Source organism: Bactrocera tryoni, chromosome 5, assembly GCF_016617805.1.
Source record: "Bactrocera tryoni isolate S06 chromosome 5, CSIRO_BtryS06_freeze2, whole genome shotgun sequence".
NCBI lineage: Eukaryota > Metazoa > Arthropoda > Insecta > Diptera > Tephritidae > Bactrocera > Bactrocera tryoni.
Genome location: NC_052503.1, coordinates 38,892,204 through 38,910,788, shown reverse-complemented (window position 1 = coordinate 38,910,788; position 18,585 = coordinate 38,892,204). Strand labels below are relative to the sequence as shown.

Sequence of the window (18,585 nt, the reverse complement as noted above, 5' to 3'; positions counted from 1 at the left end):
AATCAACACAACAACACCAAATATTAATAAGTAATTGCACATTGTCCTGCACTAATCAACATTTTTCTTTTGTGGCATTTTCATTCTCTCGCCATTGATAAACAAGTGCTGCACTTCGCCGAGTTCTTCGCTATAATGCCAACCAGAGCAGTCACTGCGGCCCACCCATGGCAGTTGTCGTTTTTATGAACAAATATCCGGACCATATATTGTTTGTTGCTCATAACAACGACAACAATTGATTTGGGAGTGACAATGAACAAAGTGCTTCACAAACCAATCAACTTCGACATGTAAACATTGTGGCGAGATCTTTAGCGCATAAATGCAGAGAATTGCATACAGAGCACTCGATGTAGCACCGAGGCTACTTAAACACAGTCAGGTAGAAAATGTAAAAATCCAAGTGGTCGCATACACATAAATAAAGCCTTGCGGTTGACACTTTCTGATAGTTGGCTATCATTTTAATGTTTCACTTTATTGTTTTTTTTGTTTAAGTCACACTGGAAAAATACAAAGCCAAGCATACAATTTTGTTTTAATGAAACTCCATAGTAACTTCTTTATTACATAAACATTTATCTCTGTCATGTCTGCATCTTTCCTTAATCGTTCACCGTCCTTCGCTCGGCGCCGTCATTTTATGGCCTGGATTTCCTATATCGACGCTTGCTCTTTTACACACACACCTACTCATACATACGTTTGGTAATTGTGCAGAACCGCTGATATTTCGTTTGCCTATGATTGTGGTTTGCATCAGTGCCATCGTATTGGCACGCAAATAGCCGACATTGATGTTGGATTGGTGCGAAATCGAGTGCGACTTGCCGGAGTATTTAACGCAAATAGAGAAAGGACGTCTGACGTACAGAATTAAAATGATGATATGTGTGGCCATAATGTTATCACTCGGTAAGTTGGATGATCATTTGGTATGACACAGAGTAGTACATATGTATGATAGTCGGGTAGTTGCAAGTGAAGGAGTAGGGAATGAGAGCGACCAGGTGTGCGTTGAGTGCTTAAAGAATTTATAAGAATTTGGAATATACATATGTATGTACTTGTGCTAGGTTGACAAGCACCAATTTGAGACCTCTTACAGTCAGCAGTTTGTCAGGAAAAGCATGCCTAAGTTCGTGAAGAACGAAATAATAGATAACATTCGAGCTTTTAAAGGGTATTTCACATTCGGAACGCTCTTCCATTGCATGACTTTACTTAAATCTGCACCAAATAGTCCAGATCTTGCGATTTATCTTAGAGGTCACGCGAGATAGTGCGTTTACCAAAAGTTACCTTTAATAAATTGATTCTTTCGTTGGCTGCATATTATGTAGAGTAGCCTTGTCGTCCATATCAACACCCTTTCTTTAAGCTACGAAAAAGTCATAAATCATGGCCCTGTATCATTTCCCTTGTCTGTTGCGTTAAGATGGGCTTCATTTTTAAATAAGTTTCGATCAGTGAGCTCTTCCGCCCAAAGAACACACCACACGGTGAGTGAACAATATCTTATGGATTATCATTACTTGAAACGCAAAAATTTAGTTTATTTAACGAAAAGTGAGCTTCATCGCTGAACAAAATAATTTTATGAAGATCGGGATCGGTGGCAATCTCGTTTTGCGTCCATTCACCGAAAGTGCGGCGCATTTGATTGACGTTCGGTATTACTTTTTGCAAGAGTTGTATTTCCCGTCATGAAAAAAGCATGGACAGTATATAGAATTTTATTTCAACTAAAACAAAAGAGCTTTTTTTAATTCGCAACATCTCTCTTGGGATTCCATGCTATTTCTAGTTAATTTGTGTCATTATGCTTCCTTTACATATGCTCGTATGAGATTTTCTTTAAATTTACAGTTTATATTTTCAGGTGAACATCTGCTGACTATCTTATCCAACATACACGATTCCAACTATTGTCCTCAGACCGAGGACCCTTTCGAGAACTTCCTTATTCTGAGTAATCACTGACATCCACTGGCTATTTAGGGTAAAGTGCTGAACATATTCTGCTCCTTCATCTGCAATTATATGAATGTTTTCGTTATGACAGTTAGCATTGGCTTGGCAGCGAGATTTACGCAGCTTAACGATAACTTATTCAAGTTCAAGGGCACAATGAGCTTACCTTACACACTTTCAAATATCGCCTTACACTTTTAATTGCTTACTTTGGCTGACTGACCGACACAGCGTATGCCTGAGATGTACTGGTCGACGCAACATAAGCAAGACCGGAGCTTGTTCGAGTTCTGCACACGCATTGACGGCGCCATTTCGCTCATCACAATGACATTTTTCTGGAATAATTTGTATTTCATTTGTGCGCAACTGTTGCCTAGTCTTAAGTGAGTTTACACATCCCTCGGTAATACTATATAATTTAGTTCGCGTGATGAGTATGTAATAGCCGGCAATTTTATGTCTCGTCTGCTTTTCTCTCTCTCTCATTATAGCAAAATGTCATCGCTCGCCCATGTCGCATGCTTTTACTTTTCGCTATTCTTCCTTATCGGCCGTACCTTGGCCGTTTCATTGTATTCGGCCAGCATCAAAGATGAGTCACGGAAGCCGTTGCGCGTGCTACGCTGAGTGCCCAAGGAGTCCTGGTGCACTGAGGTGAAACATTTCTCGGAGGATATTAGCACCGATTTGGCATGAAATTATTTTATCTCACACGGAAATTGGTGCTGAGCGTAAGTAGCGTATAGCCTTGCATTCCGCCGGTCGCTTGTCCATGAGCAGTCACGTGGGCTGGTACTTCGGCGCTTCGCCTATTCATTACTTCTACACTCATACTTTTTACCTGCCTATGGCTTATGTTCGTGGCATGTACCACTGCCGTTGGACTTCGACCATTTTTGCTTTGTTATGTGATTACCTTTACTTACTTCCTCTTGGTGCAATCAGCTTTCTGATTTTCGCTTACACGCTTTCTGTTGTCTTTCTTCAAGTTGACTTCCCTTTTTTATACACAAGTATCAATTTACCATATTCAAGCGAAATAATTAATAGTCTTGCCTACTTGTTTTCTGGGATTCTGGTTTTCTTGTTTTCTGCTTTCCGTTATTGTGTATTTTATATTATTAGGTTGCTGGAACTGTAGTGACATATGAGTTGGTGCTTATATAATTCCTTCAGGATAACGAATTTCCAAAATGTGTTAGCAGCATGCGTAAACTGTCATATCCCGGCAACAACAGTTCGCATTGAGCTTAGGTAAGTGGGTGGATTACAATTAATTGTTGTACAAATGCTATGATTTCAACTCTGTAAGCAGAATAGATTTGTTCTATGAAACATCAAAATAAAAATATAAAAATTAGAAAAAAAATTATTTATTTGTTTAACATACTTTTGAAGCAGAATTCCGTAAAGGTAAGTAATAATACTTAAGATAAATCTAATAACCAGCACTAACTTTTACTATAGTAAAAATCCTTGAAACTTCCGTATTCATCTGAAAAATTTATAAACATATACGGTAGTCGAAAAAGTCTGTTCACATTTTGTGAATAGATGTCGTTGCAGTCGTATATCTCCAGTGTTAGAAAGCTTCATTTAGCTGCAAAAAACTGAATTCGGAGAAGTTGAAAAAGAGTTGCGGCTGTTCAGACATGAGTGAAAAAGGAAAGAGTGCCACGCAAGTCACCAATGAAATTTGTGAAGTTTCGAGAGACGGGGCTGCATCAGTTCGTGTAGCACAACAATGGTTCGCCCACTTTCGTTCTGGAAATTTCGATATGAAAGATGCACCTCGCTCTGGCCTATCGCTGAAAAGTCGATGAAATTATGGAAGAGATTGACCAGGACCGTCACATAAGTAGAAATGACATAGCTAAGGAACTTGGTATTCATCATCTCATAGTTTTGAACCATTTAAAAAGGGCTGGCTACAGATGAATTGTCTGTGAAAAATTTAATGGGCTCAATTAACATGTGCGATTCTTTGCTGAAACGAAATGAAATCAAACCATTTCTGAAGCGAATGGTAACAGGCGACGAAAAGTTGTTCAAATACGACAATAATGTGCGAAAAGATCGTGCTCCAAGCGTGGTGAAGCTCAACACATGGGCGCAACGCCAGGATTGACGCCTCGAAAGGCTATGCTGAGTGCTTGGTGGAATTGGAAAGGAATCATCCACTATGAGTTGCTCCAGGTTGATCAAACGATAAATTTTACATTTCGCTGTGAACAGTTGATGAAATTTAAGTAAGCAATCGAAAAAAATGGCAAGAACTGGAAGAAGTTGGCTGGGAAGTTTTGAAGCATCCGCCATGTAGGCCTGACTTTGCACCATCGGGCTACTATTTGTTTCGGTAAATACAGAACTACCGTAATGGAGTAAAGTTGACATGAAGAGAAGCCTGGGAAAACAACTTGTCGCAGTTTTTCACCTACAAACCAGAAAAATCTTACACCGTTGGAATAATGTCTCTAGCGGAAAAATTGCGAAAAGTAATCAATTGAAACGGATAAAATAATAATAAAAAAAAATAAGTTAACGTTTGATTAGAAATACTATTCGCCTCCCCACCTTGAGACCTAGTATTCATTATTGGATAATATTATACCGTGTAGACCACGTCAAGGATGCACTAAAATAAATATAGCAGACGTAGCTTTAAGTATATACGAAAACCGTGAATAGTCGATTCGGCGCCGTTTGCAGCAACTCGGCCCATATGGACAATATTCATCAAAGCGTAATGAAAATATCGTCCTACCACCACTCTGATACTATGAGCTCAGTCAATTAATTCGCGTAGATTCAATAAAATGTTACTTTTTAAATCTAATATAGAGTTACGCTTTAAGAAACGCCTTAGCGTGGATAGTTTAGGACTCGTAACTTCTTTTAGCATTTCGGTCAATAAGGATGCATTCTTTTAATAATATATATTGATCAATGTATACGTCTTTTAAAAATAGGTAAGTACGATTAACGTAGAATAATTTGGTACTCAAAAGGAGACAATCTGCCAATATCTCCCGATAGCCCAGTATGGTGAATAGAACACCTCCGCTCGACTTTATTACAAATATTTTGAATACTACGAAATTGGTAAGTAACTAACAAGAAGGCGGCAAAGCGATACTTGCTAATAATATTCTTAATAGTAGTTTAATAAGTTTATGATATTTATTAGCGGTGTTAAATCACACGATTTTGGAGGCCACGCCTCAAGTGACCGATGCGACATAATGCGCTAACCAAAAGTTTCCTTCAATCGATTTTTTGTGTTATTGATTGCATGACATGCAGCGCCGTCTTGCTGAAACCAGAGCTCGTCCACATCAACATCCTCCAATTCAGGCACGTAAGAGACATTAATCATGATCCTATCTTGTTCCCCATTGAATGTAACATTTTTGCCTTGATGTAGCTTCAACCGCAAAAATCGAATTAAGTTCATCAATGCAATGCTACTGATTTAATTCATGCCGCTCGAAATTGTTTGCGCTTTAATTCCAGTTTTTGGTCGAGATTAATATTTTTTATTACTGTATATAACATAATTAACGATCATATGTCAAAACGTTCTAAATTTGCATAACATCAGGAATGCCAACTTTACGATAAAGTTGTGAGTTATCAGATGGCAACAGATGGCAACACAAGTGTTGACAAATCCGCACAAATTAGTACATCCGGTTAAATGTGATTAATGTCCTTACTTTGTTTTAGGTATTTTTATGTTTTTTTTCACAAGCTAGTAATATGGTAAAAAATTGTTAATCACTGTTTAATTACGATCATAAATGCAGAATTTACTTTTCCCAATTTTTTTTTCTTGTGATTACATATCAATTGAACAAATCACTTGTATAAATCACAAAGAATCGTAGCATTACGTAATAAATAAAGCAGCGAGTAATTGGATTCCTTTAATTAGGCGTCTAAATACTCGCTTATATTGAATAAAACTGTATGCCTTATCTAGCTTGCAGAGAAGTGGTGAATCAGAGGTGTTTACTTTATGAATGTTTCCATTCCCAATGCTTAATTCTCATTTTCCAAACTCTCTCGTTAGTTCTGGTGAATGAGGAAGGCAATTGAAGGAACGGTAAGAAAGCAACCTCAAATAATTGACGATGACAACTCACAAGTTGTCGCAAAAGCAAAGGTTTATTTTATTAAAAAAAATAAAAGAAGAGTACAAGCTGAGGTCGCGGACACACTGGATAACACGTGAGTACGAATTTAAACTTCATTCCAGGTAAAAAATAATGCCAGCCTTAGCCATATATTGTTTCACCAAAGTAAATAAATATACAACTTTCGTAAAGCATTATTAGGGGCTATATGTCCCCCGCGGGAATTCAACCGCTGGAGATAGTCTTCTGTGGAAAAAACCTCAGAAGAAAGATACAAAAAATAAAACTTCTGATAAAATGAATAGAATTATTCCTCATCGTAGCCCTAATGTTACGGGTAAGGTATGTAATCCTTATTCTTGTACAAAATTTTCTGATCTACAAAAAGAGTTTTAATGATTTTTTCATAAAATCTGTCATTTAAAAGTCAAATTAGCTGAGCATCCATACAAGTATTATACATATTATCTGTTGCTCATACGACATGGTGTACTACAGAGTTTGTCCGGAAAATAATAGGACTGAGTTGATTTAAAAAAAATTATTGAACCAATCGATGCAATTCTTTTTAAACTTTCAAATAGGAACCACTTGGGTTATAACGGATATCATAATGTAAATGGGCTTAAAAAATTTGCACTTTTTTCCAGCGTTACAGGAAATTCTTAAACTCTAAGAATCAAACGACGAATATTTTAGTGTATATAACTACGAATGTTTGTTATAGGATTGGAAATATAAAAATTCAATTTTATGAAAATACGTACATAAGTAGATCTTACCAAACTAAAATGGAACTTATAAAATTTTTACCAGAAATTAAGTAGTAGTAAATTCCTAAATGGCTTATCTTCTGATAAACATAAACCTTAGCTTTTAAATTATAGAAAATTAACATTTTGGAATGCAATTGAATGAAAAAAGTTTTCTCAGGAATTTGAAATATTTCTATACCTTCATTGGAGTGTTCGAGCGATTGTACAAAGCATTTTACAGTTCTTCAGCTGAATTCAATTGCGTAGTTAACTAGAGTCTAAACAATGGTTGTTTAGAATTCGTAACTTTTTTTTTATACTAACACACATATACAATATATGTACATATATATGTAAGAATAGATTTGAAATTTTGATTATAAACAAGGATGCTTTTAAACCGACAGCTTTGGTTAATAAAAATATGAAGGAAATATACCAAATGCTACGTATATTGTAAATTTAGTGTGTTTGTGATTTGATAAGCTTAAGTGGAAATTGACGTGGGTTCAAAGTATTCAGGAATTCAACAATTCAGCTTTACTGTCCTTACCGGTTTCCTTCCTTCTTATTTATTGCACTGGCCTACAAAAAAAATTTTCTTGGTTTGGTGGAGCTTTGTGCGCATCAGTAGTCGGTATAGTAGGTAGGATGAACCACATTCCCGCTACTAGATGTTTTTTTCTTCTTTTTTATGAACAAGAGCTGATATGGAAAATGTGACTTGTTTTCTCGTATCAACTCACAAAATACATCAAAAATCAGGTATCAAATCTTAGGCACCAAAATGAGTATAGGCCGGTGTTATTGGTGATATGCAACAAATGTGTCACAAATTGAATTTACATATGATCGACATTTTTTCCCTTCCTGCTCATGAAAGGGATTAATTAAAGGTATTGTTTTATTTCGAGGCAAAAAGGCTTCTGCTCTTCATTTTCATTTGCGTTTAACAACTATTCTGCTGAATTTGTAGAAACATTGGGCAAATATTGACTCACGGAAGCTTTGATGTAAGATTAAGAGGTATTTGTATATCAATAAAATTCCAAATTCTGCAATATTATGTGGATTATTATTTTTGATTGAAACTAACCATTTGTCAACGAAACAAAAAAGTCGTTCTTAGCATCCTTTTTCATTCTAATAGCGCCGACGAGATGATCGAAGGGTAGCTTAACGTTGTATTCAACTGAGTGAAGAAGCGGCTTAGCCGTTTTTGGTTTTTTTTTCACCAGGGGGTATAAGGTTGTAGATGTTTCTCTTCATTCATTTGGAGGCGCAGGTCTTCATTCTGCTGATAAGGTGAAATACCTTGGGCCTCTCTTTGATATAAAACTTCATATGGAGGCCAATTATTGACGAGAACCTTAGTCAAACTAATAAATTCTAAGAAGATTCGTTTGGTGGAGGGCACTTGGAAAGTCTATGCTTGCTAAGAAGCTTGAATGTGTCGAAAAGGCGGCTCTCATAGGCATCTCCGGTACAGTGCGGGTTACACCAATAGTTGCACCGGATAAGAAGGAATCGGTGGAGAGCTTTCCACGAATGGGTGGAAGCTAGGAGGTAAGGTTGGCTTATGCTTTCAATTTTAGATATTGACGAAAAATGTGCGAAGTCGTTCCATACGTCATTCAGAGTGGCTGCAAACGGCGCCGAATAGACCTTAAGCTACGGCTGCTATATTTTCTTCACTGCGTACCAAACGTGTTCTATTAAGTCGAGTACGTTTCCATAATTAATGCTGAATCTCAAAATGGTTGATGCTATTGCGAATATGAGTTGAGCGAAGTGCCGAAGCACATTCTTTAGAGAACGTGAAATTTTGTAATAAAGTTACCAAACAATATTGAACAAAATTAACACGACAGCTTGACAAAACTCACGCATTATTTGTCCGAAAAGGCTATTGAAAAGAGAACTTTAGATAAAGTTTGCGAGAAAAATATGTTTTACTATGATGGGCCAGTTACAAGTATTTTGATTATAATATATTAGTGAAATTCTAGGTACTTCTCTGCAAACTTCGCAAGACGTATACATGTTTTTTAGGTAGTTTCATCTTCTCCAAGTTATGCAAAGTAAAATTTTAATGCCTAAGCTAAGGATTTTTAGTGCACCGGTATTATCCCTAATTCTGTGAGACGTAAATATTTCTATGATAAATTTCTGTTTGTGTGAACAAGGTCCAGTATTTTGACCTCGACAACTTTGAAGTATTTTGCTGCTCAGAAAGCGAAAATTTACCATTTATTTGTTGCCACTTTAATTAACATGTCAGTAGTTAAATCAATTAAAACGGCCCCATTTGATCTTGCTCACCTCATTCATAACTGCGTAACTTCAAACTAGTACATTGAAAAATTGGCCAGACATGCAATGTGCTTACATACATATGTACTATATTCGTGTTGCTCATTCGACGTGTTGCACAAATTTAATTGTTGCATTCTGGCGTATGCGTTGTATGACTTGGAGCTATGCTCCGTGTCTAAACTGGCTTCTTGCAATAACAAAAACAACTTAGGAGGTGTTTTATGAATAACGACTGCCGGCGAGGCTAGAAGCCGAATATTTCTGGAATTCGGCAGCAATTTTGCCTGGGCATTTGTTGTTTACCACATTCATGTTTATTTGTTTACATCCAATCTGAGGCATTATTTGTTGTGCCAGTTTTGTAGTTTCAATTTCAATAATATTCATGGCATTTAAATTCTATGCACTAAGAATTTAAGTGTGGCCGACATTATTGTGGTCATGTGACCTTAATTTGAGTTTTAAAGTCACTTTTAGAACGGATGAAGTTGCGGTTATTGCGAGGCAATTAAATCTTATTTATTTATTTTGGCTTTTATTGCACACGAATTTCATAAAGAAAAACCAAACTGACTAAAAGGGTAATTAAAAGACTTTTAAATAAAATTAGTCAAAAAGAGAAATATCAAGCTAGTCTGAGAAAGTACTGGTCAACAAAAGAAATGTTGAAAAAATATTATATAAGTAATTAATGACTTATTTTATGCGAATTCAAAAGAAATAAGTTATTAGCATGTAAGGAACAGAGAGAGGAAGTTTTCGTGGTGGTCAAAGGAAATCCCGGGTCACTTCCTAAATTAGAAAGCTCCGGAAGACACTACAGTTAAGAGTTGGTCAGCAACCAGCGCTTGTGGTGTTGCGAGAGTTTTCTGGCTCACATCGCCGCAATGATAGTTGGCCTACTGGCAAAGAAGAAAATAAATAAATTGATTGTATTGGAAAACTATTTCCTCGGAACTTTATAACGATAACAATTACCTGAGGAACGTCGCAGATTTATATGTATGGAATATAATTTACCGAAAGCTCGAAAATATTTATATTAGTTCTATGGGGTCTAAGGGAAGTATGAAATTTACAATCTGTTAACTTCCCTATAAGTTCTCTAAAGGCGTATACCTAAGTACTCTAGATAAGGAATTGAATTCACTGTATTTCCGATTTCTCTGCTTGTTAACATAGATAAATACATAAAGCAAACTCCTTAAATATTTGACTTATAATAAGTATAAAGACTCACCTAACCCCAGCATATTGATATGATCCCATATTTTACAGGGTGCTAGCGAAGTGATGTGATCTCTATTTGGAAACATGGATCCAAGGGCCTGTGACCTGCGTTTGCGGACTGCAAGCAGTCAATTAGCAGGTGTTGTGGTGTTTCAGGCTACCTATCGTAGAACCGTAAATTTACGCAAGAAGCTTGTTTGATCTCATAGGAGGGGATTGCTTTAAGTACTGCTTGACTATGTATGGTTATGCTTTCGTTGCGATAGTTGCGTTGGAGATTTACCTCTATGCACCGATTTATGGCAAAAACTTCTGCCTGAAAAATTCTCGGAAAACTTCCCATAGGTATTGGTAGTTTGGTGCGTGGTCCTGTGACCCTTGCGCAGATTCCGTTCGACGTTTTCGAGCCGTCGGTGTACCACTAATTCGTACTATCCCTTAGCAGTAACTCAAGGGTGGAATCATTCCATTCAGCCTTGCTGCCAAGGGTAACCTTGCACTTCTTGGTGAAGTTAACCCTTTTGGTAATGCAGTCCCTTGGGAGAAGTATGGTATAGTACCATTTAACTCTTTTATTTGGACGAGCTTACTTTACCTCTGTCACACCCTTCTGCTGTCATTTGTAGCACTGTCTGCTTGGCTACCAGAACGATCACTAGACGAAGTGGTGTGAGCTCAAGCATGACTTCAAGTGCTGCCATTGGACAAGAGCGAATTGCATTCTAGGCTTTTAGTCACAGGATTTTCCAGCCAGCCGAATGCAAACCATTAGTATTTCAGTCGCCTTGACCAAGGGCAGGTCAATATGCTGCTTCCACCACAGAGTGGAATCCAGCGTGAGACCAAGTTATTTGACCTGTTGACCATTTCTAGCTCTCTGCCCCACAAGTGCAATGAACGGGACGATGGTCGTCTTAGACTACACCACCCTTTTGCCAGGTTTAAACCTCTTCGTATTAAGTTGCAGTACTAGTACAATACAGACTAATACATGACTGACAAGCAATTTCCATTGGACTCTACTACTGTTTTCGAAGAAAATACAATGTCTCTCGTACCTCTTCTGCAGCTAAATTGCAAGATAATGGAATTACACTTACAAATTCAAGAGATAATGGAATTACACTGAGCTGCAGGTTGACGATATGGTTGTTGTTTAGCGACTTCATATATGATGTGAGGTACCTTTTGAAAACATCGGGCAACTCATGCACCTCCGGCGCTTAACGCCTGTCAGGATTCGACCAAATTTATTCTCACACAAACAGTCCTTAACTTAATTTGACTTAACCATCCAACTAATTTAGTCAATAGCAGGATAGAACCCTTTTCAACTCCGAATTATCAAAATCCAATTAGAGATTTTTCTCTAACTACAACAGATATATTGCGAGACTTTGTGCAACTCTTCTGCTTCCACACGTTCATATATTTAATCGCAGCAAATGCAAAAATGCTATCGCCGAAGGAATCTGAAAGGTCCTTCCCTCATTGGTGTTTGCTACATTTGGCATTGAACTTTTATTTTCTCGTTACTGCTATTTAACTTTCCGCGCAGTTATGCTGATTGATAACACGGAGATCGTTATTTGGCAATTTTTCAATATGAACAAGCTTCGCATGATAATGTTGTTGGATGTAGTTAATGCTTAAAAACGTGGCAATGAATCAAAAATAAAAGTGCGCCGGTGAAGTGGAATATGTAAAATTTCTAACAGTTGAGCAGTGGCTTTGTATTCCCGTACTCTTAGCTATTACAGGCGGTACTTTGAAGCTGCGGGAGTCGAAAGAATATTTGCAGTAGCGGAAATGACAAAGGGTAATCGAGTGGCGGCAATCAGTAAGGCATCACCGCAGAACACCAACACAATGCATCACGCCTTGAGACCATGTAAGTACATGCAGGATCCCACTCGCAGCTAACGCGTGCAGAGCGCGCCATGTTGCATTATCTATATTTGATTTGTTTATAAAAGACTTGCTAGATTTCGATTCTTGTGTGTTTACATAGTTATGATGAACTTATGCCCTCCCTCATCATGATCGCCTTTTCATTTATCTGCACATACTGGGTAATATATTAATGGAAATTTCTAGCAGCTGCACGCCCCGAGTCTCCTGTGTTTCTGTGCTTGTGTCTACATGAGTATTTTCTCGAGCGATGGCGTTTACATTTCTCAATAATCGGTATGCATATTTTCACCTTCAGTGTAGGCATCACCACAGCTCTTAGCGTCATAAATACGCAGATAGTTCGTTGCCTAAATCAAAAACCACCCTATGCGAAGACGATCCTAGTAGCGTTAAACTTAACAAAAGCTTTTGATACAGCCAATCACACAACGTTACTAGAAGACATAGAAAAATCTAAGCTTTCTCCAGGCTGAAGGGGTAAAATTCACTATTTGAGGGGTTGGTAAACATTCGTACTATTTCAATAACAACAATCTAAGTTTTGAAGGAATAAACGGGGATTTCAGAGGGTGGAGTCCTCGATTCGCTACTGTTTAACTTCAATATTTCGAAACTCTCGTAACAACCATCACCTTACACGGAGTTGATTGCACGATATTGATGACAATTGTTCCAAAGTAAACAGCTATCTAGCCGACCTTTTTCACTTCTTCTCCGATAGGAGCCTGATGTTCCCACTCTAAGCCCGTTGCGACCATAGTTCCGAACTGGACGAAAGAGTACAAGCAGGATTTTAATATCACAGCCGGAAGCGTTGGAAGTCCTACTGATAATAGCCCTAAAATTTTAGATGCTACACTTATCAGCTGTCGCAAGACCGTTAGCACCAGGACTAAGGAACGTTGTGGACAATATATAAGGCTATTGGTCGTCCAACGCAGCACTGATATAGTACAGAAAATCTACAGTGATCCTTGCGTAGGTTAAACTCTTAATTATTCACAATATTTGCCGACATACCAAATATACATATTAGGGTGTGCCATTTTGAGGCAACCTTTTTTTCAACTGAAAAACAAAACAAAAACTTTCGAAAATGTGAAAAAAGTCACTCAAAAGATGAGCTCTTAATATTAATATTAAGAGGTGCCTCTTTCAAATTTTCTGTTTTCCATTTAAATAACATGGAAAAAAAATCATTTTTTTTGTGGTGGTTATTGTATGGAGATTATTATATGTGCACGCGATGGCTGCCAGTAGGGATGGTAAACTCGATTCCGATTCTACTGGAAAATGGAGTTTTCTTGCAAAATAATCGATTTTTCGATTGTCAAGAATCGATTCTTAATCGACTTCGACTACTGAAAACTACCGGAAGATTGGTTTGTGTCAAAAATATCCAAAAGTGTAAAGAAATACCAGGAAGGCAGCGCTGGAACTATTTTTTCTTTTATTTAGCCACGTTTTGGCCGATAAATTTGGTGCAAAGTCTGCCGACAGAATTATATTGTTTTTGTGTTGTGTTAGGTGACCCACTTATTTAAAATGCATGTTATCATTCGATGGAAAATTACATTGCAAGTATTGTGTTCCCACCAAGTTTAGTTGATGTAGGCTGAGCAGTTTACGTCATATGTTACTATATAAGACATGTTAGAGGGCGGTGTCTTCCTAATTTCAATGACCACATACCTTCATAACAAGAGAGAATAACTTAGAAGTTGTGAAGAAAAATTCAACTCTAATTTGAGAGCAACTAAGTTTGCTATGATTTAAACTCATGGCAGTGAGAGATATTTTTAAATTTGACATGAAGCAAAAGAGCAATTTGCGCAATTTCGCCTTAAACCAAAATTGTTCAGGAATTTGATACTTTCTTCTCCTCTTCTTCATGGAATAATTTTAGTGAATTAAATTGCCTTTATCAAAGCTCGACGTGACGCTAATAGGTCGCCGCAAGGGTACTATAGTTGTGCGTCGACAATTGATGCTATCAACGCGTTATCGCTTCTCGTGGCTTCCTTACACTGGCTCGTTTCCTTCGCTGTGCCCGACGCCTGTGCTCGATGCGGAGGCTGTTGTGAATTTTCTATTTATGACAACAAATTCTGTGAGCGCGTCTGCCGCGTTGACATTTATGGTATGCCACAGGCCCAGCTTCGTTGCTGGCGACCGAATTTGTTGTGTCACTTAAATCTGATAAAACTGCACCTTGTTCTTTAATTTACCATTTTTTCCATATTCGTATTTTTGTTTTCCTGTCTGCAGCTCATTTCACATGTTTTTCCAACATTTGGCACATTGTGAATATCTGTGTGTCAGTTGTTGATTTTCCAAGCCTACAGCCAAACTGGCAATTTATTGGCTTCCACCGCTTTGTTGTTTTTCAGACGGGTAACTGCTATTCGAAATTTTTCATGGTCAGGCATTGGAACGTCTGCTCCATCGTCATCGATTTGGGAATCGGGTTCTCCATCTCTTGGTGTTATACTTTCACTGTCATTCATCGGGCTAGTGAAGTATTCTCTCCATAATTTCAGCATTCTCTGTTCATCAGTCACTTGATCACCTCTGGGAGTTCTACAAGAGTAGGCTCCGGTCTTGAAACATTCTGTTAGTTTCCGCTTCGTTTTATTCATGTCATACTATAATATTCAACGCTAAAGAGCAGCGCTTAATAACTTTCAGTAATGGAGTGTATATTCATTTAGCGTTCCGGAAACTGTTTAAGGATTAGGTTGTTTGATATAGGAAGAGCGAAACTTATCGAAATCTTACCATTACCGCTTTTTGTTAATGTTCATAGAGTGTGAGGTCGGTTGCCAGTAAATATCCAATATTCGACAAATATAGTACATATATATAATTCATAAGAACACACATATCTATACGTGTTTGTCTTACGTGTGTGTGTGGGTTGAAGAATTGAAGATGCTGCATGTTTTACCGCTGTTGCTGCTGTTGGGTTGGGTCATAAATTTTCCGGCATTATTTCATAACTGCGAATATTCTTCGATAATTAAATATTTATGTGAGATTGGACAGGAAATTGATAAATCGGCTAAATATTCCAAAAATTGCTCATATTTGCTGAAGAGAACCCACAAGGGTAGAAGTACATAAAAACAAATTTATAACGCGTTTAACAGAAAATTAATCAGATGGTTGGATGAGGCGATGAGTTCGCCCAAGAAAGGAGGTGGGAAGCTTGCTTTTGAGGATTCGTAATATAATATTACAAATGAGTATGAGGTTATACTTTATATTAAATTTATGAACAGATAGGAGTGTGAGTATTTGAATATTTTATGACCAAGAGAATGTGTAATATCGTCACCTAAAATGCGAAACATCGTATTTAGTAGTTTTTTGTTGCTAACGATTTAAAACATCATATCACATGCATGTAATATAAAACTTTCAGCTTCCGTCACATCAAGACATCTTATGTTATTTTTCATTTTAGGTGACGATATATAGTATAAAATATGAGCAATTTAATTAGAGTATCTGATTTTAAATAAAAATCGTTTGTACCGAAGCTATAAAAACTTGATATTGATCGTTCAGTTTTGCCAGCTACATATGTGCTATTGTAGTCCAATTTGAACAATTTCTTCGAAGATTGCCTTGTTGCCTTAGACATTAGCCCATGATAAATTTCTTGAAGATATCCCTCAAATGAAAAAGTTTTCCATACAAGCACTTTATTCCTGTAAAGCAGATTTCTTTTTAAATATTATAACTAAAATCGAGTGAATATCAGAAACTGAGATTTGTAAGCACCTCTGTCCATTAACAGTTGCTCAAAGCAATGTCGGATTTTATCCTTAAGTCTTCCGCTACAGGGACATGGATGATACCCTTACCCAGCTGATTCAGATGAAATATTTTCCAGGATGGTCAATGTTCTAATTCAAAACGGATATTGCAAGGTTGCTCTGGGCAGATAACCAAAATCTGGCGTTTGCGTATTTGTATTTTCAATAGCCAAACAAATGCATTCCCTGAACCATATACAAGAAATATGAAGCTGCCTTTCTATTATGATTCCCAAGTGAAAATAACTCTCAATATCAAAACAAACTAAAACTAATAGAAATCTCAGTATATACAACTTTTTATATTTGTTGCTTTGTTAGATACATTTTTAGCAGTATTCCTTGTGTACACACCATCAACAAGTCATGGACTTACGTCGATGCTTTTGTCCCATTTATTACAAGGCTTAAATGAGTCACGTTTCCTGTTTACGGAACAACATTGAATTATTTCCCATTTGTTGGCCAAGCAATGCTTCATCGTGGCGGAATAATGGCTAATTTATGAGAAACGTGGTACAACGTATATTCCGCTTTCAAGCTTACTTGCAAGGTTCTTAGTATGCACAGTATACACATATACAAAATATACATATGTAATATCTAATGTTCTATAGTTTCTTATATGCTCATGAAGCTGCATTGTTAACAGCTTTCATTGCCAAAAGTATACAAATTTGCAACTATTTATGCTCAAGAATTCAAAAAAACGCATCGAAATCTGATAATATTAATATTGTACAAGTATTGCTCACGATTATGAATTCGAGTGCTTGTGCTCGTTTCGAAGTATTTTTACTTCAACCAGCTAAACGGACAGCTTACTTCGGAGAAATTTAATGAGGCAGCTACTTTAATGTTTGTCTACATGCAGACTTAAATAAATGTTCTATATTAAAACGAGTTATCAATTATATTACCGCTGGTGCGGGCCCCAAATCAATATATAAATTACATTTTGTATTATTAATTTTTGAAGTGATTTTTTGATCTTAAGCAATACATTTTTTACCTTCGAAGAAAACTGGTTTAAAACATTGTAAAATAGATATTCTAATACAAATTATTCCGTGATTTTTTTTTATAAAAGAATTTCTTTAAAAGTAATACGCAGTTTAAGTTAGCCATCAAATGTACTGTATTTAACGCAATATGCACCATGTCGTGTGAGCAACTTAGAATATATATACAAGTATATCTCACTTGTATGGGACGCTCAGCTCATTTGAAGTATAACTTTAACTGCGTATAACTTTTAAAAGAAAATGCTTATGAAAAAATCATGCTCTTTTGTTTAGCGCAAAATTGTGAGTTAGAATATCATCTTTTCAAGGTAATAGACACTAATTTAATGCAAAATATCAACACTCTTAAGTTATTTACATGCGAAAATAAATGTGTATGAAACATGAAACACACGTCGAAAAGTCAGTGAAGAACAGCAAAGAAATCAGAAGTTGCATAAGCAGAGAGCTGAGTGAGGAAATCATAAATCTGAAAAACAAAAAAAATCCTCAGGATACGACTTGATTACTGCCGAAGTTCTAAAATAGCTTCCCCCCATAAATATAGTAACAGCTACCAGCATTATGAACGCGTGATTTGAGCGATGATTTCACACTGATTTTAAATACTCTTTGTTTCGATTCTCAAATGATTTAATCACATCAAAACTTTTCATATTGTATGTCATTTGCAGTTAAGTATCCTTGACAACTCAAATAAATAACAAGTATGCTAATGGAAAAAATTGTGGTTTCTCGTCAAAAGTGTTCAATAACCGCAAATACGTTTCGATGAGAACAAGTGAGATGAATTTTCTTGAGAAATAATTTTTTAATTACATATAGTTTAATTTTTTCAGTTTATACACACATAAATATATGCTTGACATATGCATATGAACTTATTCTCACTGATTAACGTCATAATCACATCCTGAATTTCAATTATGAGAGGGTGAATATTGTGATTAGAATTTAATTTTGGTTTATCGGTTAAGGAATTAATTTTTGCGATATGGCACATTGGTTATTCACTCCACGGTTTCCCAAGTAGCCACTCACATTGGCAAAGAATTTTAAAGTCAAACAAGAATTCGCAAAAGCTGAAATTTTTTGGTAGTTCCAGAAACTAAAAGTTGTTTTATTCTCAGCTCATTTAATGGACTATGAAACATATTTATTGAGTTTGATAAAGTTCATAGATTTAATCAGAAGAATTATTGCAAATACTCAGTACGGTGGTAGCTAATCCTAACATATTATTCAAAAGATAATGTCATTTTGCGTAACCACATATATACGAAATATCGCACATCGCATCGTTAGAAAGTTTACAACGCGTCACATCATCTTGATGATTTTCTTATGTTAAAGGGTGTACCATTCGAGGTTCTTTACTTTTTTAAAGAAAAAACACAGAAACTTCAAA

General features: G+C 36.6%; 1 pseudogene; it reads left to right on the top strand.

The window, feature by feature from the left end:
• Positions 1–2,196: 2,196 nt before the first annotated feature.
• On the top strand, positions 2,197–3,342 carry LOC120778086 (annotated as a pseudogene).
• Positions 3,343–18,585: the final 15,243 nt, after the last annotated feature.